This window comes from Pristiophorus japonicus, chromosome 16 (genome assembly GCF_044704955.1).
Source record: "Pristiophorus japonicus isolate sPriJap1 chromosome 16, sPriJap1.hap1, whole genome shotgun sequence".
Classification (NCBI taxonomy): Eukaryota; Metazoa; Chordata; class Chondrichthyes; family Pristiophoridae; genus Pristiophorus; species Pristiophorus japonicus.
The window spans coordinates 17,200,083-17,225,592 of NC_091992.1; the positions used below are offsets into that span (position 1 = coordinate 17,200,083).

Sequence of the window (25,510 nt, forward strand, 5' to 3'; positions counted from 1 at the left end):
CTTGCTGTGCGCAAATTGGCTGCTGTGTTTCCCCACATTACAACAGTGACTAGACTTTAAAATACTTCATTGGCTGTGAAGCGTTTTGAGACGTCCGGTGGTCTTGAAAGGTGCTATAGGAATGCAAGTCTTTCTTTCAGTGAAGAAAAGCTCTTCAGCGCATTGACTTCATTCTGCCAGAATACCAACCCTACTCTCTCTCCATTACAACATCTAGCTGTTTAAGTTCAGTGTCCTATGAAAATAATTTCTGACTGGTATTCAAACACAGAATGTACACGCCTGCACAAATGAAATGCAGGTGATGCAAAAGTAAATACATATTGGTCACATTGCAGGTTTTTAAAAAAAATCATTTATTTCTTCACGGAAAGGATTTTGGGAGCGAGTTAGGTTTAAAACAAAATGAATTCACGCAGGTTCAAACCAAATAGCCACAGGCTGCAAGACATTGAAGATCTGTATTAACACCAGACAGGACAGTTTGTGGATTGTCATAACTTACTGTTTCTTCCAACTGAAACAATGAGGGCCAACTGCCTCATCCCAGACCCTGTAGCCAGGAGAAACCCCATCCATCTTTGGGACAGTGGGAGATGTTTTCTTTAAAGCCACACCCCAAGAGAAGGGTGGGATGGGGAAAGAGAAGGTTTTATTTGGAGGCCTGTTGGGGATTACGTCAGTATAACAGCACCTTCAACAACTTGTGTTTATATAGCGCCTTTAACTTAGTGAAGCATCCCGAGGCGCTTCACAGTATTAAGAGATAAAACAATGTGACACCAAGCTGCATAAGTAGAAATTAAGGCAGGAGAGGTAGGTTTTAGGACAAAAGAGAGGCAGAGAAGTGAAGAGGCTTAGACAGGGAGTTCCAGAGCTTGGGGTCCAGGCAACAGAAGGCACGGCCACCAATGGTTGAGCGATTATAATCAGGAATGCTCAAGAGGGCAGAATTAGAGGAGTGCAGACATCTCGGGGGTTGTGAGGCTGGAGGAGATTACAGAGATAGGGAGGGACTTGAAAATAAGGATGAGAATTTTGAAATCAAGGCGTTGCTTAACTGGGAGCCAATGTAGGTCAGCGAGCACAGACAGTGCACCATTATAACAGACAATGTACACTTCCCACTGTTGTAGATTCTCCTGCCATTTTCAAACTCAAAGAGACTGAATACCCAAAGGACAACTTTGGATGATTTAAGGATCACAGTTGAATTTACCAAGCAGAGAGGCAGTGCGATTTTAATATAACCATCACCTATTCAGGGGAGCACAAGTTAGAAGATGACTGAACATTGAAAAAGCTGGCACCAATATTGGAGGCTGTACTATTGTGCTGCCAATGGGATGTAGCCTCTCCATTCTCAGTCAGTCACTCAAGTGGGATTCTTGGGCCAGTAAAATAATGGCCCGTAATTCACTGTCAAAATAATGGAGCGGGTAATGGCGCTCGCTGTTATTATTGCACAGATGCTATAGCAACTTCAAGCAAGGAAGGGGAAGATGCACGGTTAAACCGGAATATCCAAACGTTGCTGTCCGAGTTGCTCTGCTCTACCGTCGTTAGCTCCGCGGAACCAGCATCTCACCGCCTGCCTCACCAGTGAAATGCATTGAATGGAGTGAAGTTGCTGGACTTACACATTAGATACAAACTAAACACGGGCAAGGAAAGGCAAGTCTTGTCCATTCCATTCCAAGTGCACTTTTAATGAGCCAATCAACCTCTCTGGCACTGAAAATGAACTATTGTGGAGTCTCATTCCTTCAGGGTTTAGTTGCTGTTTTTAAGATTTTTAAAATGCAAAACTTTAAAGTAAAAACTTTTTCTCTCACTTGTCCTTTGTCTTTTTCTCTCTCTCTCTCTTTCATACACAATCCAATTTTTCTTTCCCCCTCTATTTCTCCTTCTGTACCGGATTTGACATTAAATTGCCCCTCCCTAATTTACACTTCCTCCTCAGTCCTTGCGCTGTTAATTTCACAGTCCTTGCGCTGTTAATTTCACAGTCCTTCAATCTGATTGGTTGAGGAGACACCCAGTTGCTTGGCCTGCTCCCTCAGGTCCCTCGCTGCGATGTCACCAATTCGCAATATCAGCAGCTTGCCACGCAGATTATTTAAAAACCTAAACGTGCAAGGCCAAGTCTAATTAGATACCTTTCCACAGCAAAATATTGTTCAAGTTTATCGAATGAAACACCTGCAGGGATCAGCACGGACAGTTCGGAAAAGCCGAGCATTGCATGCATCCTGAAAACAGGAGGGCTTTAGGAGAGGGGAAAGCGGAACACTGGCCCCAGATGGAAAGAGCAAATAAAATTAATTTTAATATATGCTAGCTGATGTCCCATGGTGTTGCTCAACAAGAGTCAGCGGACAGGGGTATTGACAAAAAATGTTGCTGTAAAAAATGAGCTATTTAAAGACTTGCATTTATATAGCATCTTTAATAACCTCAGGATATCTCCAAGTGGTTTACAGCCACAAAGAAGTACTTTTGGATTGTATTCACTGTTGCAATGTAGGAAACGATGCAGCCAATTTGCGCACAGCAGGCTCCCACAAACAGCAACATGATAATGAACAGATAATCTGTTTTTAGTTTTGATTGCGGTATAAATATTGGCCAGGAAACCAGGGATAATTCCCCTGCTCTTCTTCGAAATAGTGCCTTGGGATCTTTTGCGTTCACCCGAGAGAGCAGACGGGGCCTCGGTTTAACGTCTCATCCGAAAGGCGGCACCCTCCGACAGCGCAGCACTCCCTCAGCACTGCACTGGGAGTGTCAGCCTAGATTTATGTGCTCAAGTCTCTGGGTCTTGAACCCACAACCTTCTGATTCAGAGGCGAGAGCACCACCCACTGAGCCACGGCTGACATGATCATGCCATTTCTAAGACAATGCAGATTTTTATCAATCATTTTTGAGAGGGAGAGGAACGTAGCTCATGTACGTATTTTTTGCCTCCTATCTCCTCCTTATTCGCCCGAGAAAATAGTAATAAAGAACTGACTCAGCAACGGGCTCCCAGCAGTAAGTGGCTCCATGCGTTGCCATGCTGCTTGGCCACGTTTTCGGTCCTTGATCCCAATCGGGATAGGCTGTGACTGGAGAACCCAATGTGCGACGGTTTCAGAGTCCCAGTCTCAGGGGGCTCCTGATTGCAAGTAAAGGCGGCCAAACAGCGCGATAACCTTAGACTCCAAAGTTCATACACAACTTGCATTTACATAGCGCCTTTAACGTAGTGAAATATCCCAAGGCGCTTCACAGGAGTATTATGAGATAAAAACATTTGACACCGAACCACACAAGTAGAAATTAGTGCAGGTGACCAAAGAGGTAGGTTTTAAGGAGCGTTTTGAAGGAGGAAAGAGAGGTAGAGAGACGGAGGGGTTTAGGCAGCGAGTTGCAGAGCTTGGGGCCTAGGCAACAGAAGGCACGGCCACCAATGGTTGAGCGATTATAATCAGGGATGTTCAAGAGGGCAGAATTAGAGGAGCGCAGACATCGCAGGGGGAGACAGTGGGGCTGGAGGAGATTACAGAGATAGGGAGGGGCGAGGCCATGGAGGGATTTGAAAACAAGAATGAGAATTTTGAAATCGAGGCGGTGCTTAACCGATGCAGATACAGGTACCCAGCCTGTCCACTTAGCATTCGTGGGTGGAGAAGGTACATGAGGAGGCCTACAGTATCTGATCGCCATCCAGATATTAAAGCACCATCTGTGGAACTAAACTTCACCATGCAGTGCAGAGTAAGAATTAAACGCACAGTTCTCAACGTTTAATGAAAATTCTGTGTGGTGATAATTTAATGCTTTTCGATCTGTGTTGTTTTTTTAAAAACCCATGTGCTTTTGTGTCTCCTGAGGGGTTTCCCTCAGCAAGTCACGAGTAAATGCTGTCTTCTAAAGACAGGAACGTTGGACCATGTCACGCATAACGTATTATTCTGCTGCCACGGTGGGTGTCACCGGCAAGGCCGGCATTTATTGCCCATCCCTAATTACCCTCGAGCTGGTGGTGGTGAGTCGCCTTCTTGAACCGCTGCAGTCCGTGTGGTGAAGGTGCTCCCACGTTGCTGTTAGGGAGGGAGTTCCAGGATTTTGACCCAGCGACAATGAAGGAACGACGATATATTTCCGAGTCAGGATGGTGTGTGACTTCGGAGGGGAACTTGCAGATGGCGGTGTTCCCGTGCGCCTGTTGCCCTCGTCCTTCGAGGTGGCAGAGGTCACGGGTTTGGGAGGTTATGCCGAAGAAGCCGTGATGAATTGGCCATCCCTTTACGGCCAGAATCTGACGAGAATGTTATAGCACAGATGGAGGGGCCATTTGACCCCACGTGCCTCTGAAGAAGCAATCCACCTTTTCTTGTGTACTATTCGTGAGGCTGGGAAGCCCAGATTTATTGTTCCTCCTTAGCTGTCCTGAGAAGGTGGTGATGGGCCTTATTCTTGAACCACTGCAGTCTGTTTCCACCAGTTTCGGGTGGGGCAATCCCCAGCAAAACAACCTATTGCCTTTATATAGAAAAATATAGACCTTTTCCCCAAAACTCTCCCTTCATTCCCTTAGATTTATGCCCTCTCATCACCAGCCAGTTTTTCACTGCTAACGTTATCAAAACCCCCTCCTGAATCTTGGACACTTGTCGGGTCTCCTTTTACCATTTCTATTCGAGTGAAAGGAGCCCCGTCTCTTCCGATAACCAAAGCCAGTCATCACAGCGATTCGCTGCGGTCAGGGGGCACACCCAGACCTCCATTTGAGATAAATTGAACTTTTATTCTACTTTTGGAGTTTGCATGGTCGCGATTTGTTGCCGTTTTTTTTTAAAAACAGAGTGCAAAGTGATACATTTTGGTAGAAAGAATGAGGAACGGAAATGTAAACTAAAGGATGCAATCTTAAAGGGGGTGCGTGAACAGAGAGACCGAGGGGTAGGTGTGTACAAAATCGCTGAAGGTGGCAGGGCAGGTTGAGAAAGCAGTTAAAAAAGCTTAAGCGATTCATGAATAGAGATACAGAGTAAAAAGCATGGAAGTTATGATGCTGTATAAAACACTGGTTCGGCCCCAACTGGAGTAGTGTGTCCAATTATGGGCACCGCACTTTAGGAAGGATGTGAAGGCCTTGGAGAGGGTGCAGAAAAGATTTACGAGAATGGTTCCAGGGATGAGGGACTTCAGTTATGTGGATAGACTGGAGAAGCCGGGGTTGTTCTCCTTGGAGCAGAGAAGGCCGAGAGATTTGAGAGATATGTTCAAAATCACAAGGGGTCTGGACAGAGTAGATCGAGAGAAACTGTTCCCATTGGTGAAAGGGTCAAGAACCAGAGGACACAGATTTAAGGTAATTGGCAAAAGAACCAAAGGCAATGTAAGAAAAAACTTTTTTAACGCAGCAAGCGGTTAGGATCTGGAATGCACGGCCTGAAAGGGTGGTGGAGGCAGACTCAATCGTGGCTTTCAAGAGGGAATTGGATAAGTACCTGAAGGAAAAAAAATGTGCAGGGCTCCGGGGAAAGGACGGGTGGAGTGGGACGGGCTGATGTGCTCTTACAGAGAGCCGGCACGGGCTCGACGGGCCGAATGGCCTCCTTCCGTGCTGCAACCACTCTATGATTCTATAACTCTGAAGTGCGACGGACTAAAAGCTTTGAGATAGGTCAATATGCGGCACCAACACCGCTAGAAACAAGCACATGGTGCCAGGTAGGGGAGAGCATCGCGTGGCCAAAAGGTCACCGAGTGCCCTTGTCCCAACACGACAGCATCCGAGCCTCTCGCATCATTTAAATCCGACTTGGCAGATTTGAGGAACTGAGCTGAAAGCAGTACTAACGCTTCTCCACCCTGCTGTACCCGACACCCACTCTCCAGGCAGCAAGGGGGAAGCCGGCGCCACAAGAAAAGACACAGACAGACAAGGAAGGGCCTTGCGAAGTAGATGCGGCTGTACCTGTATCCGTGAAGACCCTCTGCCCGCTCGCGGGAGGCGTTGCTCCTTCTCCACAAATCGGAATCTCTGCGGGGATAAAAAGGGAGAAACACAGAGGTGAATAAAGCCCCGTTCTTCGGACTCTTGGAAAACAGATTCACCCAGAGCTCTGCGCCAGATGTTGAGGCCAGGATCTGCGGCAAACGGAAAGCCAGTTGTCGGCATCACTGTGGGTCAGTGGAACGCAACAGAGCCAGTGTCCCAGCACTGCAGGAGTCTGGGTGGGCGGGAGGGGTCAGACTTGCTCTCGTTTAGTTATGTCAACCCAGTACGAAAGAGTAAAGGTTATAGAAGAAGAAGAAATAAAACTGCAAATGCTGGAATTCTGAAATAAAAAGAATAAAAAGGCTGCAAATGTAGAGCAGAGCAGACCGGCAAAGAAAAAAGACTTGCATTTATATAGCGCCTTTCACGACCACGAGATGTCTGAAAGCACTTTGCAGCCAATTAAGTACTTTTTGGAGTCGCTGTTGCCATGTGGGAAATCCGGCAGCCACATTGTGCACAGCAAGCTCCCGCCGACAGCAATGTGATAATGACCAGAGAATCTGTTTTTGTTATGTTGGTTGAGGGATAAATATTGGCCAGGACACCGGGGATAATTCCCCTGCTCTTCTTCGAAATACGTCCACCCGAGAGAGCAGACGGGGCCTCGGTTTAATGTCTCATCCGAAAGACAGCACCTCCGACAGGGCGGCACTCCCTCTGCACTGCACTGGGAGTGTCAGCCTAGATTTGTGTGTTAAGGTCCCTGGAGTGGGACTCGAACCCACAACCTTCGGACTCAGAGGCTACCCACTGAGCCACTGCTGAAAAGACGGGTTAAACACTTCAGACATGTCACAACTTGAAAGCGCAAAGAGGCAGGTATGTTTTGGGGTCGCTGTTTGCACAAATCAAAGCTGGAACAACTCTCAGTGCATCGCAACCTCCTTTGCGTGCCAAACGTCTCAGGACTGAGCCAAGCTGTCCCTTCAACCGGCTTGACTGGGCTGGCGAGACTGGCCGGGCGAAGGGAAGCTAGATAAACACATGAGGGAGCAATGAATAGAAGCACATGTTGATGGGGTTGGATGAAGGAGGCACGTGTGGAGCAGAAACCACTGGCATGGACCGACATAAGAACATAAAAAACAGGAGCAGGAGTAGGCCATACAGCCCCTCGAGCCTGCTCCGCCATTTAATACGATCATGGACTCAGCTCCACTTCCCTGCCCGCTCCCCATAACCCTTTACTTCCTTATCGCTCAAAAATCTGTCTATCGCCGCCTTAAATATATTCAATGACCCAGCCTCCACAGAGTTTTAAATGGGCGGTCCTTTATTCTGAGACTATGTCCCCTAGTTTCAGTTCCCCTATGAGTGGAAATATCCTCGCTGCATCCACCTTGTCAAGCCCCCTAATCTTATATGTTTCAATAAGATAACCTCTCATTCTTCTCAACTCCAATGAGTATAGGCCCAAACTACTCAACCTATCTTCATAAGTCAACCATCTCATCTCCAGAATCAACCCAGTGAACCTTCTCTGAACAGCCTCCAATGCAAGCATATCCCTCCTTAAATACGGAGACGAAAACTGTACGCAGTACTCCAGGTGTGGCCTCACCAATACCCTGTTGGGCCGAATGGCCTGCTGCTTTTGCTGTAAATACTGTGTCATTTCCGAGTCCTCGTGAGTCATCCCCAGGCGAGAACAGAACCAAAACACTGGCCTCGAAGGCCACGCTTCAGGGTACACCTGCCCTTTCTCTTTGTTGGGGGTGTGTACCAGGGCTGCCGACGCCTGTGGAACGACAGCATAGCAGGAGCGAGGGCCTTCAGCAGAGGAGAGGGAGAACGGACCCTCAGGCAAACCGTGTCAGGGGGCAAATCACCGAGCAGCAAATACCAAGACTGGCGTTGATAATTCCAAGACTCAAAACTGAGCATTTTCTGCAGAGGAGCTGCAATTGTGCCCCTCAAACAAGAAGCGATGACAGGAGCCGAGAGATAAAACGATTGGGCTTCCACTTACAATTTCAGGTCAGCGCTCTCGATGGTCAATAATAAGGGGGCTGCTACCACCTCATTGAGCCCTGACATTCAGCCGGAAATCAATCCGAGCTTGGCAAACCTCAGTACAAGTGGAGGAGCGAGGTGTTGTGATTTATTATGGTCGTGATTTACGCTGCTGAATGCAGCATTACAGCTCACAGAGCAACTAGCTTTGAAGCTGTTCATTTTTTTCCCCACTCTACCTTCTCCTTTCTCTCCCCTCCTGAATGTATCGAGTGACTTCACTTGAAAGACAGATCTGCATTTATATAGCGCCTTTCACGACCACCGGATGTCCCAATGCGCTTTAGAGCCAATGAAATACTTTTTGGAGTGTAGTCTCTGTTGTAATGGAGGAAACGCGGCAGCCGATTTGCGCACAGCAAGCTCCCACAATCAGCAATGTGATAATGACCAGATAATCTGTTTTTGTGATGTTGATTGAGATATAAATATTGGCCAGGACACTGGGGATAACTCCCCTGCTCTTCTTCGAAATAGTGCCGCCTTTTGGACGAGGCGTTAAACCGAGGCCCCGTCTGCTCTCTCAAACGGACGTAAAAGATCCCGTGGCACTGTTTCTACATTACAACAGTGACCACACTTCAAAAGTACTTCATTGGCTGTAAAGCACTTTGGAAGGTCCGGTGGTTGTGAAAACAGAGTGATTATTTGTACTCGTTTTTTGAGCATCCTTCTGTGCCTGCGCGCTCTGGACTCCATCCCCGACGCCTACGCATGCGCACCACTGCACATCTGGACTCCGCCCCCCGGCCTCCCGCGCATGCGCAGATGCCTCGGATCCATGGGGCCTGTATCATGCTGTTGTGAGCTGCGCTGCCACCACCCTGAGCTGTGCCGATGCCGGGGAATCATGAAATTGGACGGGGGGGGGGGGGGGGGGGAGGGGAGACTCAGGAACTCTGGTTGTGTGTGCGCCGGTATGGGGAGACTCAGAAACTTGGGCTGGGATGGGGGAGCTCTATCCTATCTGGGGTCCGAAGTCAGAATGGCTCGAATTACACTTTGCGAAGTCACTCAGAACTTGGACTGGTCGGTTCTAATTGCACATTGCAGAGAAACATCTGGGTGTGCCTTATCCTCCAAGGGGACCAATCAGCAATCAGGTCATGTGATCATGCCGAGCCAATCAGGTCATGTGATCATGGAGAGCCTACCACACCCGATCAGCTTTGCTGGGCAGGCCACATAGTCCGCAAACCAGACACGAGGCTCCCAAAGCAAGTGCTCTATGCGGAGCTCTTTGTGGCAAACGAGCCAAAGGTGGGCAGCGGAAATGATACAAGGATACCCTCAAAGCCTCCCTGATAAAGTGCGACATCACCACTGATACCTGGGAGTCCCTGGCCAAAGACTGCCCTAAGTGGAAAAAGTGCATTCGGGAGGACGCTGAGCACCTAGAGTCTCAACGCCGAGAGCGTGAAGAGGTCAAGCGCAGGCAGCGGAAGGAGCGTGCGGCAAACCAGTCCCACTCACTCCTTCCCTCGGCGACTGTCTGCTCCACCTGTGACAGAGTCTGTGGCTCTCATATTGGACTGTACAGTCACCAAAGAACTCACTTCAGGAGTGGAAGCAAGTCTTCCTCGATTCCAAGCAACTGCCTATGATGATCAGAGACGATCAGAGCATTTTGCTACTGCAAATAACGTGGAAAGTGCTATACAAATGCAAATCTTTGTTTTTATTTCAAAGACGAGCAGGGGAGTTCTCCCCCGTGTTCTGGCCAATATTTATCCTTCAACCAACATCACAAAAAAAAAATAATCTGCTCATTATCACATTGCTGCTTGTGGGAGCTTGCTGTGCGCAAATTGGCTGCCGCATCTACAACATTATGACAGCGACTACACTTCAAAAAGTACTTCATTGGCTATAAAACGCTTTGAGTTGTCCTGAGGTCATGAGTCACTATATAAGTGCAAGGCTTTCTTCCTTAACTCATCAGCCCAGCGATGAAAGGAGGCCATTGTTTGCAGTTCTCCTGGTCTGTATATCTCAGCACCACACTGCACCGTACATTTACCCATTCGGGAAGACATCATTCTCTGTTTTCAAACATATATATTTCAAGTTTTTCCTCAGAATTTGCTCGAAATCAAACCTGGAACTCTCCTGACAAGTTTAAAAAGGAACTACCGTGGTGCTTTCAGTTTATTTAGTTACTCCACTTCCACACTCCCCCAAGTATAGCACAGTGCCCTGTTGAAACCAGCTCACATCAGCACTATGCTTGGAGTGTCAATGTGGACTGAAGCGAAGTGACATTCTCTCCTCCAGGAAGCATCGCTCTGCTTCATTCCACCGAGAAAAAACCTTGTCATAGCGCCGAGTACTTCACCGACAATGAACTATTTTGAAGTGAAGAACAGGAACACAAGAACAGGAGGCCATTCAGCACCCCCCCGAGCCTGTTCCGCCATTCAATCAGACCATGGCTGATCTGTATCAACAACAACAACTTGCATTATATCGCGCCTTTAACGGAGTAAAATGTTCCAAGGTCCTTCGCAGGTGCGTCATCAGGAGTGAGTGTTATATGGCACACACAGCAGCCATTGCGCGTGGAAAAATCCCACAAATAGCAGGGGGGCTGAATCACTGCTCCTGGTGGTGTCAGCTGAAGGGGGAATATTGGCCAAGGCAGCGGGAGAACTCCCTGCTCTTCTTCAAAACCCACATGACCAACCAACCAGGCAGACGGTGCAAGCCTTGCTGGTCAGTGTGGTTTAGATACTAGAAAGCAGCTCGAACATTATAATTCTCATCATTTGTGACACGGATGCTTAGTGAGGGAAATGCCGATGGAGGCTTTTTCCTTGGAGAGGGGTGTCATTAGTAACAAATTTACGACATACTAGTTCGCTGGTGAAAGTGAGTTAGCTCAGTGTGCCAATTGTGGCTCTGCTCCGAAGCATAGTGAAAGCGTGCCAACTGTGTCAGCTGCATCCACTTCCAGCGATCCATCCGCACAATGTACCATCTGTGCAAGTGCCACAACTTTATCCATTGTACCAAGCATGCCCCCAAAATACCTGTTGTACCAGTCTGTCCTGCGCAGTCTGTCACAGCAGCTGCAGCAAGGCTGCCCGCCTGAACACAGGCCAGCTTGTTGAAGCCGTGAGGGACAGCAGTACTCGGGTTTGTCTGCTGCGTCAGAATTACCGCCCACTATCAACATCGGCAGGCCCTCGAAATCGAGGAAGACTTGCTTCCACTCCAAAAGGGAGTTCTCAGGTGACTGTACAGTCCAATACGGGAATTACAGTCTCTGTCACAGGTGGGACAGACAGTGGTTGTAGGAAAGGGCGGGAGGGACTGGTTTTCCCGCACGCTCCTAACCGCTGCCTGCGCTTGATTTCTGCACGCTCTCGGCGACGAGACTCGAGGTGCTCAGCGCCCTCCCGGATGCACTTCCTCCACTTAGGGCGGTCTTTGGCCAGGGACTCCCAGGTGTCAGTGGGGATGTTGAACGTTATCAAAAGAGGCTTTGAGGGGGGGGTCCTCGAAACGTTTCCGCTGCCCACCTGGGGATCGCTTGCCGAACCCAGTCAATGAAAGCGCCGACAGCGCGGAGGTGCAGGAAATGATCAGGGCTCAGTGACATCATCCACGTTTCCCTGGCAACAAGCAAAAGGGGGAAAATAGCCTCCTGGATGGGTAACACAGCCGAACCCGATCCTGCTCTCGCTTACCATCAAGGGGGTCACTGGACAACAATCAAAAGTAGGAATTATAAGCCATCAAAAGCCGCAGTTATACAGGGCCCTGGTGAGGCCAGACCTGGAGTATCGTGTACAGTTTTGGTCCCCTTACCCAAGGAAGCATATACTTGCCTTAGAGGGGATGCAACAGAGGTTCACCAGACTGATTCCTGGAATGAGAGAGCTATGAGGAGAGATTGAATAGACTGGGCCTATATTCTCCACAATTTAGTAAAGTGAGAGGTCATCTCATTGAAACGTATAAAAACATTTTTTTTTTTAAAAAAGAGGGTTTGACAGGGTAGAAGCAGGGAGGATGTTTCCTCTGGCTGGAGAGTCTAGAACCAGGGGTCACAGTCTCAGAATAAGGGGTCGGCCATTTAGGACTGAGATGAGGAAAATGTCTTCACTCAGAGGGTGGGGAACCTTTGGCATTCTCTACCCCAGAGGGCTGTGGATGCTCGGTCGATGAATATATTCAAGACGGAGCTTGACGATTTTAGGGGGCACTAAGGAAATCAAGGGGTATGGGGTTAAAGCTGGAAAGTTGATGTCGACGGTCACCCCATGATCTTATTGAATGGCGGAGCAGGCTCGAGAGGTCATATGGCCTACTCCTGCTCAGATGATGTTTGTATGAAGCCAAAGTGATTCCCGCCACCTTGAGGGGCTCAGAGTCCAAATTGTAGCAGCTGAACTCGGCTAACTCCAAACAGGCCGGAAAGATCAAACCTGGGACTTGGGTGAAATTTATCGTCCCAGTTTCACACTGGCCAGAGCAGTCATCACCCGAGCAATCTGAGCAGCATGGGGGAATATAATCACTGGAAAATGAACGTAGAGGGGGATGCAAATAACAATATTCCTCCTGCATGTCTGTGTGTGCTAGTCGTTCTCACAGGGGGATTTTTCTTTATATATTAAACTGCCAAGTTAGTTCACTGCCGATAATTAACTGCAGACTTCACACAACCACAAATTCCATCTTTACACATGAGCATTATCAATCTTTTGGTGGCTATTCCCCCACGTCATGAATCGCCCACGGTAACTGCGCTTTGCATAAAATCCAGTAATGAAGCCTTAAATCAGGAAGTCCAGGGGCACTGTGAATTGAACACGTCAATCTCCACAACTGAATCTCTGATCCATGCTCCTTGTGTCAGCTGAGGCTCAGTGGGCAGCACACTCACCTCTGAGCCAGAAGGTTGTGGGTTCAAGTCCCACTCCAGAGACTGGAGCACATAAATCTAGGCTGACATTCCAGTGCAGTGCTGAGGGAGTGCTGCACTGCCAGGAGGTGCCGTCTTTCAGATGAGACGTTAAACCGAGGCCCTGTCTACTCTCTCAGGTGGACAGAAAAGATCCCATGGCACTATTTCGAAGAAGAGCAGGGGGAGTTATCCCCGGTGTCCTGGCCAATATTTATCCTACAATCAACAGAACCAAAAAACAGATGATCTGGTCATTATCACATTGCTGTTTGTGGGAGCTTGCTGTACCGCCCACATTACAACAGTGATTATACTCCAAAACTACTTCACTGGCTGTAAAGCGCTTTGAGAGGTCCGGGTGGTCGTGAAAGGCGCTATATAAATGCAAGTCTTTCTTTCCTTTCAAGTGACGTTTGGTGCCAAGAGCAGAGCGTCGTCAGGTGTACTGCAAGCCCAAAATCTCCGACATTAACCTGATAAAATGAGTGGGTTTACGGCGAGGTTAAGTGGACGCTGATCAGAAAGGCTGGGCACACAGCAGCACTAAAACCTCACAGTGCGAGATGTTGGGTCTAACTAACAATGCAGTTCAGGTTACATCATAAAGCACAAGACTCAAAAGCTCATGTGGTTCTGTGGGCGTCACCTGAACTTTTTGGACATCAAATGATAACCTTTCAGAGGCCCTCTTGACCATCGCTTCCTTTATATAATGTGTGGTATCATTGAACGGGGCACCGAGCCCGTGACAGCTAAAAATACACAGGAGCACTTGACGTGATATCATCGCTGTGGAATAATACTGTCACGTGGTTTATAGACCACGAGAATAAGGGAACGCTTTTACAGCTGGAAAGCAACATGGAAACAAGCTGGAAATTAAACACGTTTCCCATCCTTGCTGTTGTACATCATAAAGAGGACACGCCCTGAACACGCATCTCCCAGATCATTAGTCCAGACCTCGATCACTAACCCAGTAACATTACCAACTGTGCTACCATTCCCCCGGACTAGTAATCCAGAGGCCTGAACTAATGATCCGGAGACCCGAGTTCAAATCCCACCACGGCAGCCGGGGGAATTTAAATTCAATGAATTAAATAAATCTGGAATTTTTAAAAAAAGCTAGCATCAGTAATAGTGACCATGGAAACCAACGGATGGTCGTAAAAACCCACAAACGTTCTTTAGGGAAGGAAATCTGCCGTCCTTACCCGGTCTGGCCTATATGTGACTCCAGGCACACAGCAATGTGGTTGACTCTTAACTGCCCCTCTGAAATGGCGGCTCACCACCACCTTCTCCGGGGCAATTAGGGATGGGCAATAAATGCCGGCCTTGCCAGCGACACCCACATCCCAGGAACAAATGTTTTTTTAAACTATTTTGAAGAAGAGCAGGGAAGTTATTCCCAGTGACCTGGCCAATATTTATTTCTCAAACAACTTAACTAAAACAGATCATCAGGTCATTGCTGCTTGTGGGCGCTTGCTGTGCACACACTGGCTGCCATGTTGCCTACATTTCAACAGTGAACTACACTTCAAAAAGGACTTCATTGGTTGTTAAGTGCTTGGGATGTTCTGATGTAGTGAAAGGTGCGAAATACCTGCAAGTTCTTCCTTCCAACCACTTTCTTCCTCATCTCCTGCCCCATAAACCGGCCAAGACAGTCAACAGCTTCAATGTAAAACTTCTTCCAATGGCTCGGCAGATAAATGCCCAACATTAGCTATTGTAGATTCTGCTTTGGTTTGTCCCATGGGTGGAGTTTTCTGCTTTTGCACAACCTTGATCCGTATAAATGCACATTAGTATCGCTCTCTTTAATCTTCACTCGCTAATCTTGCAATCAATAAGAAAGTGCAGCTGTTCCATTCCAAAGACTTTGTTGGACCTTCTCTGCAGGGACCTCCCAACACTTCACAATGGCAGACTAGGAGGCCCCACAGAGATAGAGGGGGGCAAACGGACATGAAGAATACATTTGCTCTTGTCCATTCTGCTGCCACTTTAATCCTGTGTGAGTCGAAGTCAAAACGAACAATCACAAACCAAGTCAGACAATCTCTGAACGATTCCCCATTACATTTCACCAGGGAGATGGAGGGAAAAACCTGACACAGCTTTACTCATTGCGAGTTCACTCGCCCGCTAGCTGGCTGATCAGGAGGTGATGGTATAAGAGGCTGTCGGAGTTGGGGGGTAATTCGATCAGCTACTTCCCTTGCATTAAGTGTGAGCTGTGGCTCGGTGGGTAGCACACTCGCCTCAGTCAGAAGGTTGTGGGTTTAAAGTCCCAGTCCAGGAACTTGAGCACAAAAATCTAGGCTGACACTCCAACGCAGTGCTGAGGGAGTGCTGCACTGTCGGAGGTGCCGTCTTTTGGATGAGAAGTTAAACCGAGGCCGGAAAAGATCCCATGGCACTATTTTGAAGAACAGGGGAGTTACAGATTACCTGCTCATTATCACATTGCTGTTTGTGGGAGCTTGCTTGTACGCAAATTGGCTGCCGCGTTTCCTGCAGTACAACAGTGACGACACTCCAAAAGTACTTAATTGGCTGTAAAGTGCTTTGGGACATCCGGTGGACGCGAAAGGCGCTATATAAATGCTTTCTTCGGCAGATCCAATCCACACTGACGGGGGCGTTGCCAACTCTGGTTGGACATATTCCTGGCAGTTTCATCACATGACCTCCTGCCTCCAACTGCCCCACCCCCCCACATGCCCACCATTGGCCACCCAACATTTCCATCCTCGCAGTGCACGTCTTTCCACGCCCATCGGAATGCGATCAGACCCTCCCTTATACGACTGGGTGAATTTCAACTGTGTCAAATGGCCCAGACTCCCATCTCTAATAGTTTTATTAACTAATGAAAATATTCAAAGAAAATCAATTTAAAAATACTTTAAAAAAAAAAAAAAAATACCCCAATGATTTTTCTCCCTGGTTTGCTGTCAGCGGGTATCCTGGAGCTCAATCTTCAATTCCTGGAGATTCCAGGACAAGCCAGGAGGACCAGCAACCCCATGTGTGACAGCTAGTGTTGACCAGGGTGACTGACACATAACCAGTGCAGGGAGGTGGGAGTCAGACCCACGGCTGAGGGCGATGGTGCAATGAACAGAGCACCCATTCTCTCAGCTCTTTCAAAAAAGGAAATGCGTCCGGTGAGGTATAGTTATGCGAGGTTGTAAAGTCAAGAGAGTGGCAGTGAGCAAAAGGCAGGGCCCTTAACCAGTGCAGACACACTATTCCTGCCTCCTGTGTAGTGCGTGCAGATGCAACACTATCCCTGCCTCCTCTGCAGTGCGCGCAAGTACACTATCCCTGCTGTACTGTATTTGCTTCATGTGTTCTTTGCTTAAGAATTCATAGCAACACATTGTTAAACCCTTGTTAATAAACCAATCACACTACACATTACCAGTTCATCCACCAGGCTCACAACTGCATACCTCATCGTGGATGACCTAGACCCAAATGACTGGGGTTTTATTGAGTCTTGTGAACATCACATGACTGGCTAAGCCACTCACAATGCAACAGCTCGACAACTATTTTGAGTTGTACCTGTAAATCAAGTGTAATACAAGTGTCCCCTTATTAAAGGGGCACTAAACCGACAAATAAACAAATTAAATTTTATATGTGTAAGAATTCGTGTGTTATCCTTGTGCAGGAGCCATCAAGCAAACTCTACTCTGTAACGCTCATTGGTTTATGTGCAACGAGGTCTACAGACCCGAGAGCATACTCACAGGTGCTTACATTACACTTGCCGCCTCTACAGTGCTTCCCTATGGCCAGGTTGACAGGCAAAAAGTGTAATTTGCAGAGAGCTGAGAGATCGTGTTAAGGGATCAAACGGTGCACAACCTATGGAAAGCTGAGCCAATGCAAGGGAGAAAAATGCAATCTACCAGAAGAAAAAGGTCCAAATATTAAACTCTCAATTAGCGCACGTTTGTCTATAATGGCACATCACCTTCATTCAACTGTGAGACAGAGAGAGTGGAAATAGAGGTGTTTCAGGGACAGGCAGCACAAATGCTACAAATCTTATCAAAACATGCTGGAAAGCTATCACAGCATCAAAAATGGCATTGCCCCACCGGCAAACAAGAGACACAATGAGAGGGAGTCTCCAGGGATTTAAGATTGGTTTCCAGGACACGGCTGCAACCCGCCCAGGAGAAAAATCTTCGGGCCATTAAAAAGAAAGTAGCATTTCTTTTCCCGCTTTCTTTCAAGAGTTTTATTTTATTATTTATAAAAAATATTGGCCAATGGGGGGTGGGGGGGGGAAATGGCTGATGGGGCAGGGTGGTTGGCTGCAGGAGGTCACGTGATGAGATCACCGGGAATGCATCAAGAGTTGACAACACTGTGATACTGACACTTTCTCCTCGGCACTGCCCTCCCTCAGTATGAGCTTAAGAGTGTTACACGACAACACATTAACATTATGTTACGATTTCTCCCGCTACATCTGCAAAAGGACACAGACAGGCTAAGTGAGTGGGCAAAAATTTGGCAGATGGACAATATAATGTTGGAAAGTGTGAGGTCATGCACTTTGGCAGAAAAAAATCAAAGAGCCAGTTATTATTTAAATGGAGAAAGATTACAAAGTGCCGCAGTACAGCGGGACCGGGGTGTACTTGTGCATGAAACACAAAAGGATAGTATGCATTGTACAGCAGGTGATCAGGAAGGCCAATGGTATCTTGGCTTTTATTGCAAAGGGGATGGAGTATATGTCTTGCTACAGCTATACAGGGTATTGGTGAAGCCACATCTGGGATACTGCGTGCAGTTTTGGTTTCCATATTTACGAAAGGATATACTTGCTTTGGAGGCAGTTCAGAGAAGGTTCACTAGGCTGATTCCGGGGATGAGGGGGTTGACTTATGAGGAAAGGTTGAGTAGGTTGGGCCTCTACTCATTGGAATTCAGAAGAATGAAAGGTGATCTTATCGACACGTATAAGATTATGAGGGGGCTTGACAAGGTGGATGCAGAGAGGATGTTTCCACTGATAGGGGAGACTAGAACTAGAGGGCATGATCTTAGAATAAGGGGCCGTCCATTTAAAACTGAGATGGGGAGAAATTTCTTCTGAGGGTTGTAAATCTGTGGAATGCGCTGCCTCAGAGAGCTGTGAAAGCTGGGACATTGAATAAATTTAAGACAGAAAGAGACAGTTTCTTAAACGATAAGGGGATAAGGGGTTATGGGGAGCAGGCGGAGAAGGAGCTGAGTCCATGATCAGATCAGCCATGATCATATTGAATGACAGAGCAGGCTCGAGGGGCCGTATGGCCTACTCCTGTTCCTATTTCTTATGTTCTTATTTATCAAATCTCATTGCACTCCGCTTATCCACCAAAACAATTCAACATTTCGCTTCCAGGGACTATCTTTCCCCTGATCGTCTGGCTTGCCAAACATGCCCCAACACCCTAAGATGCTGAACTCTCGCTGGCAGCCTGTCAGCACCTCAAACAACCGGGTATTCGTAACGCACGGGTTGGGCTATTCGGCCACAAGGTGCTTCACAGCTCCTCTCCAATCTATTCTCGCCCAATGCCCGCCCATGCTCACAGTGGCGGATAGGGGCTGCTGGATAACGGATTCGGAGGGGGAACTCTGACCAATAATCTCCTCACACCACCCTTCCCTAACCCCAAATCCAATCGGATGCTCCCACCTCAGATTTGCTACTGGAGCACAGATTGGGATTCGAACCTGGGGCCATCATGCCTTGTGTTGGTGTAAAGCTGCACCCAACTGCGTCTGTACTCACTGACCCACCGGTGGGGGCGGGGGGTGAGGGAAAAAGGAGAGGGGCTGCGATTCAGACTTTTGTCAGCAGGAGCTGAGCAGTTGAGCCACAACGCGTGCACAGTATCGCTGACAAACTGGCCGCAGTATTATTTACTTGTGACCCTGCTTTGAATGTCACGTCTGTAAATAGTTCTCTTGCTCAGACTGGGAAGGGGAAAAGTGATTCCCGAACGTGGGGCTTGGGGCAAAAAAATAAAAACATTTGGCCACTCTGAATTCTCTACCGCGTGCAATTACTCCCAAACTGCCCAGCAACAGTCAGGTCACCCACCTCCAAATGACTAATTCATTGGTCACAGCTGCTGCTCGGGTTAAGTGAAAGATTGGAGCGAGTTATGGAAGACTGCCTCAATTTTTCACGGCCCTGTACAGTGACCTGAACACAACAAGGAAGGTGCGACACATGGGAATTCGATTTCCCACAGCGCTTTCGGCCCCATATAGCCCAGCTTACACATCAGTGCAGCACTGAGGGAGTGCTGGATTGCTCCCCCGTCCAATGGGAGAGTAGACCGAGGACCCTGAAGAACATAAATTAGGAGCAGGGTAGGCCATTTGGCCCCTCAAGCCTGCTCCGCCATTCAATATGATCATGGCTGATCTTCTACCTCAACTCCACTTTCCTGCACTATCCCCATATCCCTCGATTCCCTTAATATCCAAAAATCTAGCAATCTTTGTCTTGAATGTACTCAAAGATTGAGCCTCCACAGCCCTCTGGGGTAGAGAATTCCAAAGATTCACCACCCTTTGAGTGAAGAGGTTGCTTCTCATCTCAGTCCTAAATGGCCAACCCCTTATTCTGAGACTGTGACTCCCGGTTCTAGACTCCCCAACCAGAGGAAACATCTTCGAGATCGAGGAGGGGGGGTGTGGCAAGGCTACGATCGGCAATCGGCCAGCGGGGGCCCACAGCAGCCTGTGGTTTTAATGGGGAGGGGGAACGGTAGTACAGTGGTAATGTTACTGTACCAGTAATCCAGGAGACGCGAGCTCAAATCCCACCACGGCGGCTGGGGAATTTAAATTCAGTTAAACAAATCTGGGATAGAAAGCTGGTATCAGTAATGGTGACCATGCCGGATTGTTGTAAAAACTCGTTCACTAATGTCCTTTAGGGAAGGAAATCTGCCGTCCTTACCTGGTCTGGCCTACATGTGACTCCAGACCCACAGCAATGTGGTTGACTCTTATCTGCCCTCTGAAATGGCCCAGCGTGCCTCTCAAAGGCAATCAGGGATGGGCAATAAATGCTGGGCCTTGCCAGCGACACCCACACCCTGTGAATGAATAACAAAAAAAAGGAGCACTCCTTTTACACCCACTAACTACTGATGTTATATATGCAGACTATAGATATACTCTCTGTGTAGTCACTGTCGAGTTACATAAGATGGAGACTTGTTACCTGATGTACTTTCAATAAGGTTTACACTGTGTATATACTATGCTGGCACCACTAGAGGGTGCAACTGGTGGAGACCGGGGTTTCCTGTCCTGGTGGCAGGGGCTGTATAAAAGGCTGCCCACCATGCTTGTGCCTCACTCTGGAGTTACGAATAAAGGACCAAGGTCGCTCCAGTTTGAGTACAACACATTGCCTCGTGGAGTTATTCATAGGTACACTACAGACATAACAACTGCCATCTCCTTTTGTCCAGCAATGACTCTTAAACAGGGAACACTTTCCGTTGCAGCTTTTACTCTTGAAATTGGGAAATGTTTGAAAGAGAGAGAGTTGTGCACTTACCAAGATTCCATTATTCAGCAGTGATCTAGAGCAGAGTAAACCCCTCACTGAAAGCCACCCTCCAAAGTTAGAGCGGAACCCACAACAAGGACAACTTAGCAAAAAGGTAAAGTGTTCAGGCACCGAGCAGTTCCACAGTGCACAGACTGAATGAGTCCGCATTGTAACTAATTGCAGCACCAGGTAAAAATGTTATGACCTTTTCTGTTAATTATTCACTGGAGAGTATAATTTTTCTTTTAAAAACATCCAGGGGCTCCGCAGATGGCTGAACGATTTCACAAGGTGAGCAGCTGAACTGATCAACATGGTCCCGGGCTGCCACGCAGGGGGCTGCATCGTGCTGGGTCCCCAGGGGAGGCCCAGCAGCCAGTTACACTCTCTTGTAGTGTCAGCTGTGGCTCAGTGGGTAGCATTCTCGCCTCTGAGTCAGAAGGTTGTGGGTTCAAGTCCCACTCCAGGGACTTGGGCACAAAAATATAGGCTGCCACTCCAGTGCAGCGCTGAGGAAGTTAAACCGAGGCCCCGTCTGCTCTCTCAGGTAGAAGTAAAAGATCCCATGGCACTATTTCAAAGAAGAGCAGGGGGAGTTATCCCTCAATCAACATAACAAAAACAGATTATCTGTGTCATTATCACATTGCTGTTTGTGGGAGTTTGCTGTGCGCAAAGTGGCTGCCGCGTTTCCCACATTACAGTGACTACACTCCAAAAAGCACTTCATTGGCCGTAAAGCGTTGAGACGTCCGGTGGTCGTGAAAGGCGCTATATAAATGCAAGTCTTTCTTTTTTTTTTAAAAAAAAGTCATTCCTGGGATGTGGGTGACGCTGGCAAGGTTGGCATTTATTGCCCATCCCTAGTTGCCCCGAGAAGGTGATGGTGGATCTCCTCCTTGCACTGCAGTGACGATGGGGCCAGGTCATGTCTTGCTGCCGCTGGCACTGTGGGGAAACATGGCAGCCAATTTGCACACAGCAAGATCCCACAAACAGCAACGTGATAATGACCAGATAATCTGTTTTTATGTTATGTTGATTGAGGGATAAATATTGGCTAGGACACCGGGGATAACTGCCCTGCTCTTCTTTGAGATAGAGCCATGGGATCTTTTACGTCCACCTGAGAGCAGACGGGGCCTCGGTTTAACTTCTCATCTGAAAGACAGCACCTCCGACAGTGCAGCACTCCCTCAGCGCTGCACTGCACTGTCAGCCTAGATTTATGTGCTCAAGTCCCTGGAGTGGGACTTGAACCCACAACCTTCTGACTCAGAGGCGAGAGTGCTACCCACTGAGCCACAGCTGACACGGGCTAAATGCCCTTCGGGTTCAGGGTTGAGATTGCCCAAGGACTCTTTTATAACCAGCAGAGAAAGAGGAGCTTTATTCCCAAACCTGCCCCCCCAGTCTCAAAACCATTCCAATCCAAGTCCCAGAGGTTAAAGGACCCGCAGTCCCTCACAGTCGGTGCAGGGTATAATAGCTAGCAGAAGGTCAGTTATCCGATTAGCTGGCTTCATGACAGAGTTGCCGTGGAAACTGTGGCCAGCTAAGCAGATAAGAGACTGATAAATACAGAATTAGCTGGGAACTTGGCAAGAGGATTTCAGTGTCAAAATAAACCAGGAAAAGTGAATGGGCGATTGTGGCAATCGTGTAATGTGACAAGATTCTGCGATAAGAACCAGCGCGCAGAGCACAGCTCAAACTGACCGGTCAGTACAAACTCTCTCACGGCAGAAAACGGCTGGGTTTTTTTGGTGTTTGTTTGGATTGGCTTTTCAAAGGAGCAGCAAAATGTGAAGAATGCAGCCAGTCGGCTCCCACAGAACAAACAGAGTCGATTCGATGCGAGCGAGCCAGAGGGGACGAAAACTGGCGGGCGTTCACCACTGGTTCTGGTTTGACTCCTGGTCGCCGCGGAGGTAGAGGATCCAGCACCGGGCCGTACCGGCACATGTGCCGCGATCAAACAGGCCATTCCCACCCACCCAGGACTCCTCCCACATGGCAGCGTCCTGATCCTGCTTCTTCCCCTAGTCGTCGGTGGGCAAACTCGGCCTAAGCAGATCTGACGCACCTCAGTGAGCCTGACTCCGAAGTAGCGCCACACTAACCACAGGGGCACGGCCAGCTTGCATTCTTCTGCTTAGGTGATCCCTCGAAGCCAGGATGACTTGCTTCCACCAAAAAGGGATGAGTTCACAGGTGTTTCAATGAAGAACCGAATATTCCAGATCCTGAACTACATATGTCTGTGCGTGGATTTTCTTTTTAAACGTGCAGTGGCCGTTGCACACCAGCCACCACACGGGCTTGACGGAGCTAGGTCTTGGTCCAGTGGCAAGGATTAACCAGGACGACTGGAGACCAGCTCTGCTGCACGGACCGAGCGCACGCACATAATCGCAGTGTGGGCTGACCCTGGGCCCCCACCTTTTCTGGGCCCCGAACTCACGCCTCTCCTGGGCCCCCAATCATATCCCTCGGCAATCTCTCGCCGCTCCTTCGCTCCGACCTCGCCGCTCTTGCTGCACCTGCCCACGCTCCAGTCAGCGACCTGGATTATGGCGACATCCAATATCCAGCCGCCCTATTCACAGCCGTCGCCCGCCTGGACCGGCTCGCGCTGCACCTCGTGGGACGCTCCTTTTATGGCCCTGACCTGCCGCAGGTGGTTCCTCGTAGGTCAGGGCCTTGCAGTGGGCCAGTCCACCACACCTCCCTTAGCTTGTATTACATAGAAACATAAAAAATAGGTGCAGGAGTAGGCCATTCGGCCCTTCTAGCCTGCACCGCCATTCAATGAGTTCATGGCTGAACATACAACTTCAGTACCCTATTCCTGCTTTCTCACCATACCCCTTGATCCCCCGAGTAGTAAGGACTTCATCTATAGAAACATGGGGCACGAGCTGGTTACTCTCAGGATGTATTCCAGGTACTTTTCTTTGCTAAAGATAATTCTTCTACTAAATAGTTTTCCCTATATGTTTTCCTCCCCACCCTTACTTCAAACCTCCACCCTCCATTAACTTCAACTCACCCAAATGTCTGCTGCCTGTGTCCTAACTCGCACCAAGTCCCACTCACCCAGCACCCACTGTGCTCGCTGACTTACATATTAAGCTCCCAGTCCCGTGACGCCTCAATTTTAAAATTCTCTTCCTGGTTTTTGAATTCCAGGGCCTTGCCCCTCCCCACCTCTGTGACCTTCTCCAGCTGTACAACCCTCCGAGATCTCTGCGCTCCTCCAATTCTGGCCTCTTGCGCATTCCCCCCGATTTTAACTGCGCTACTATGGCAGCTGTGCCTTCGACTGCCTAGAGTCCAAGCTCTGGAATCCCCTCCCTAAACCTCTCCGCCTCGCTAACTCTCTCCTCCTCAAGATGCTCCTAAAACCTTTTGACCAAGCTTTTGGCCATCTCGCATATGAATAATGCGCGCGTGGGCGAGATATCAGAGGGGAAAAAAAATGCGAGAATTTTTAAAAAACAATACAGCCATTGGAAATGGACTGACCACACGAGTGTAAGGACAGGATTGATTACTCATCTCCCGCTCACTAATGCTCTGCTCTTTAACAGATCCAGTGAAGGTACACAGGGATTTACAGCCGGATAGATATTTAGAAAACACACTGCCTTAACAATAATGGCACATCCGATACACACCCAGAGACAAGTAGAGTACTTGCTATTCACCGTTTATAACCAGGACAGTTTATTTGCCATGTGGCATCCCATCACCTCCCTGTGATTCTGGAACCATCAAGAGCTGCCGACATTCACAAGAAGAGACACATAGGCCAGGCCGGCTAAGGCCAGCAGGTTTCCTTCCCTGAAGTAAATCAGTTGGGTTTTGTGACAATCTTGGTCACTTTTACCAATGCTGGCTTTGTGTTTCCAGGTTTAAAAAAAAAGAAAAACGGATTTCAAATCCTCAACCTTCCATGGTGGGATGCGAGTTCACACCATTAGTCCAGACCTCTAGATTACTAGTTCCGTAACGTATCCACTACATGACCGCATCCCTCTGGTGGCCCAGGAAACATCTTTGGAAGGATATGCATCTCCAGCAGCAGGTAACGACTAGACGTGGACTATATACGGCAGACACCTCAAAGCGCTGGAGAAATACCACCAGCGATGCCTCCGCATCATCCTGCAAATCCCCCGGGAGGATAGACGCACCAACGTCAGTGTCCTCGCTCAGGCCAACATCCCCAGCATCGAAGCACTGGCCACACTCGACCAGCTCCGTTGGGCGGGCCACAATGTTCGCATGCCCGACACAAGACTTGCAAAGCAAGCGCTCTACTTGGAACTCCTACACGGCAAGTGAGCCCCAAATGGGCAGAGGAAACGTTTCAAGGACACTCTCAAAGCCTCCTTGATAAAAATGCAACATCCCCACCGGCACCCGGGAGTCTCTGGCCCAAGACTGCCCTAAGTGGAGGAAGAGCATCCGGGAGGGCGCTGAGCACCTCGAGTCTTGTCGCCAAGAGCGTGCAGAAATCAAGCGCAGGGCAGCGGAAGGAGCATGCGGCAAACCAGACTCCCCACCCACCCTTTCCTTCAAGACTGTCCGTCATTCCCATATTGGACTGTACAGTCACCTGAGAACTCACTTTGAGTGGAAGCAAGTCTTCCTCGATTTGGAGGGACTGCCTATAATGACGACGACGAACGACTAGAATGAAACACGGTAACAGTCCCAGGTGGACTGCAAAGACTCCCCCACTTGCACCCATGTGTACAGCTCTCTCCGAGTGTGCAATGCAAACACAAACAGCCCCAACAAACACAGCATAAAGCTCAGGAATTCAGAATAAACAACAAATGCACATGTACGTTGGAAAATAACCATAATCATCTGGTCAGTTCCATCTGAGTAATGTTATTCAACATGCAAC

The 25,510-nt window shown here is 48.5% G+C and overlaps 1 protein-coding gene across 2 annotated transcripts in view; it reads right to left on the reverse strand.

Moving 5' to 3' along the window:
- Nucleotides 1-25,510, reverse strand: part of cuedc1b (CUE domain containing 1b) — a 173,818-nt gene that overhangs the window by 109,976 nt on the left and 38,332 nt on the right. For both annotated transcript variants that reach the window (XR_011587243.1, XM_070857052.1), the window contains exon 2: nucleotides 5,972-6,037. The gene's annotated coding sequence lies outside the window, so the exon portion shown is untranslated. The remainder of the gene's footprint in view (nucleotides 1-5,971; nucleotides 6,038-25,510) is intronic.